The sequence below is a fragment of the Chrysochloris asiatica genome, unplaced genomic scaffold, assembly GCF_000296735.1.
Source record: "Chrysochloris asiatica unplaced genomic scaffold, ChrAsi1.0 scaffold00003, whole genome shotgun sequence".
Lineage (NCBI taxonomy): Eukaryota > Metazoa > Chordata > Mammalia > Afrosoricida > Chrysochloridae > Chrysochloris > Chrysochloris asiatica.
In genome coordinates, this window is record NW_006408521.1 from 11,936,498 (window position 1) to 11,940,322 (window position 3,825).

The 3,825-nt window shown below is 40.9% G+C and overlaps 1 pseudogene; it reads right to left on the bottom strand.

The window, feature by feature from the left end:
* Positions 1-3,254: 3,254 nt before the first annotated feature.
* On the bottom strand, positions 3,255-3,616 carry LOC102836869 (annotated as a pseudogene).
* Between the last annotated feature and the right edge of the window lie 209 nt (positions 3,617-3,825).

Here is a 3,825-nt window from a genome sequence, read left to right on the forward strand (position 1 = left end):
GCAGGTAAGTTCACTAAGTCTGGGATCTTTGCCAATAGTAGATAGTGAGAATGACTAAGTACATTCTTCTAGAAAATCCTTTGGTAGCCGTAGCCTTGAAAAGATGCACCATTTAATTTCCCCCCCACCCCCCCGGTCTTATTTCTATGCTTCAACTTGTTTTTAATAATCCTGCTTCTCAGAGCCAGGATCCCCAGGTATAACATCTTTAAAAAGAAGTTCATAGAAACTCTAGGAACAGAGATCAGAACCCATAAGGAGCACATAAATTAAACTCCAAGCCTACCTTCCACAGAATGGTACAGAAGGGTTGGGATTCATTCGTTATCAGCCATATATTGAGCCTTTACCATGGACACACAGAGCCCTGTGCTAGGCCGTGGGAGCATAAAGCTTAATACTAAACAGTTCTTGCCCTATGGACCTCACAGTCTAGACAGGGAGACAGACACATAAACGGATAAATTACAACTCAACGTGCTTAGAGCTAAGTAGAGATGTGGGGATTGTGTGGGCGCCAGAGATCTCAGCGGCACCCTTCCCCTGGGAGAGTCAGGGACACTTTGCTGAGAAGGTGCTTTTGAGTGTGTCTTGAAGGATGGGCAAGAAGAGGTGGCCATATTGAGAAGGACTGGGGCAGGGAAGATGGTAACTGGGTTAGTGAGGATGGCAACAGCTGCCAAGAGAAGGTGTGCATGCACATAGAAGTTGACCTTTTTGGTTGGCAGATACTTTGTTTTCTCTGCAATTCTCACAACTAATTGCAGGATTCTAAGATTCTGTGGGGTGGGGGGACAGGGTAGGGGTGGAGTAGGGAAGGAGAAGTTAGAACCCCTTGGGTAAGCTTGCAAAATTTTCTTTAAATATTAGGTCAAATTCTCTATAAAAACCCTATTTAAAACTTTTTGAAAGACTTTGAAGTCCCAGAGAAGCAGGAAGTTAATTAGAGTGGCTTTGATATCTTAGGGTATGTTTTAACAGCTGTTTAAGTCAGTTTAAACAATAAGAACTTATGTGGTTTGGGAGGCGTCTGTGATAGTCAGCTCTAGCCAGAGTGAAATATCACTGCATTTGAAAGCAACAGCAGTTGGCTTTAATTTTAGAAGGAGTTCAAGCCAAAAAGTTCTCTAAAACCCAAGAGAGGAACTTCTAAAGAGGAAGATTACTCCTAGAGAATGTGTTGGGGTGGTGGTGGTGGTGGTGAAAAATGAATTGAGTAGGGAACAAATTATCTTAACTTGGTGCTCGGAGGAACACAAGGCATGCTAATATCTGAACAATTCTCTTAAGGTGGATTTAACTCAGGATAGGTGTTGGCAGTTACCACTTGTAAAGGGGTCCAAATTGGGAGAATTTGTTTCTCTCAGGAGTACTATTTGAGTAACACAAAGGATATCCAACTAATTTACATTTTTTGGCGATGGCCATTGTACTTGAATTAACAATTTGCTTCCCTAAGCTTTCTTAATTATTTAAAACTTTTTAAACAAATCATTTCTCAGACCCTGTCCTTGACCAGCTTTCCCGGGCTAGAGAAGAATACGTTGAAGACTCCCATGATGAGCAGCAAGGTGCCGCCTGTTGAGTCTGCTTTCAACAGACTGTGAGAAGGCCTGTTCTCGAAGTCCTGGGTGGGCAGTCTGCAAAGCTAAGAAAACCGAGGCTGATGAAGATGACTGTGGTGATGTCCATGATCAAACATTTCGAGGGCTAATGTTTATGTGATAGACACTTGTGTTGAGTACTTTATACCTAGTTTCAAATTCTAGGCATCTTATCCCCATTTTACAGATAAGGAAACTGAGGCTCAGACAACTTTAGTAATGTGACCCTACATCCTTCTAACCACCAAGTCCTTGGCTTCCATCTAGTCTCTTACTTCTCAGCAATGTATAAAAGTAGTGTATGTTGTTGTTTGTTGTAAGGTGCCATTGAGTCATAGCGACCTTATGCACAGAGAACAAAACACTGCCCGATCTTGGGCCAACCTCATTATTGTTGCCACACTTGAGCCCATTGATGCTGCCATTTTGCCAATCCATCTTGCTGTGGGTCTTCCTCTTTTTCTCTGACCCTCCATCTTACCAAACATGATACCCTTCACCAGCTACTTGGACCCTCCTGACAGTATGTCTGAAGTATGAGAGATGAAGTTTGGCCATCTTGGCCTCCAAGGGGATCTATGGTTGCACTTCTTCCAACACAGATCTGTTGGTTCTTTTGGCAGCCCATGGCACTTTCAATATTCTCCTCTAACACCATAACTCAAATGCATCAATTCTTCTACGGTCTTCCTTATTCACTGTCCAGCTTTCACATGCATATGAGGTTATTGAAAACACCCTGACTTGTGTAACAGTACTGATTTCCAGAGAGATACTTTTGGTAATGGGTGGACTGACAGATGACTCTATCATCCCATTCAAGGGAGACAAATGCATCTTCCCCAAACCCAACCCTCCAAGTACTCCCTCATTTCCATGGAATAAAGCCCTCATTTCTCTGCCTAGACTATGCATGCCAGGCTATTCTGCATGTCACTCTTGGTGGAGAGGGTCTGTGTCTAATTAAGTCTCTGCTTGCTACTATAATTGGGAATTGTCTTGGAAACCTTTTGTTTGTGCCTTAAAAAAAAAATGCCACTGTGACAACATTTCTGGAGAAAAACTTGAATTTATTTAAGTAAAATAAAATAAATAAAACGAAACTGCACAAGACCTCACTTTGGCTGCATACACTCATGCTGAATGAATTGAAATAAATTGGCACAGGGTCTTGCACAAAGATAACTTGACTACTTATGACATGAAAAAGAACATTAAAAGTTAGTTTTGTGAGTTGGGTGCATTTGTAAATGAAGAACCTTGACAAAATGTCCAGTCCAAATATTAACCTTCTGCAATAATTAACTTTTCTTGGTAAATTGTTGTCCTCAAATTACTTGCTTCTTTTGCAATATATATGTATTCTTTTTTTCTTCTTCATTTGCATATGCAGGTATACAAGTGAGTTAGTGGGCTACCCAAGTCCAATGGGGGAAAGGATACAAAAGATGCAAAAGAGAAGCTCATGTGGAATATATAATGGGAGTAATACCATTTCTTAAAGAACAGGCACTTTTCATCCAAGTGAGAGGGTTATGACAGGTATTTTAAGGCTCAAAGTCGGCCACAAATAGGAGGTAAATGGATAAGGGAAAAGAGGAGGCTTGTAAGATTCTTTTCTCCTCTATCCACTGGAGTCTTACCTATTACTCAAGGGCCCTTATTGTTCGTTGTCTGTGGGATGTTCTTTGTGGTTTCCATCCCTTGTTGTATAGGTTCTGACTTCTTCTTTGCCAGAGCCACTAGAATAGACTTTTCTCTAGACCTCTGCTGCACAAATTTAAATGGAAAATCTTGTTTGAGACCCACCAGGTTTTCCTGGAAAATAGAGCTTGGTTCTGCTTTCTTTTTGACTTCAGGATGGTGGTTTTCTCTTGCTTTTCTTGATCTGTGAAGTGCCACCAATAATCTGTGGATAGATAGTATCGACACATACAGATTGCTTCATCAAATTCTGACTAAGTCCCATGCACTGATGTGAGCATTCTGAAGTTCATAACTCATCTCTTGCTTGAGAGAAATCACATCAATAATAGTATGTTAGCAATCAGCTAATGAGATGACTTGGGTGGTCCATGTTGCTTCCAAAAGCCAAAAAAAAGCGAGCTCCCGAGCATGTAAAAGGATGTATTTTGCTTCAACCTTCTCATTTAAGAATTCTTGTTCTTCTAAATTTCTAACAGATAAAATTATGATTCGGCAATGAGAATCAAAATTGCCA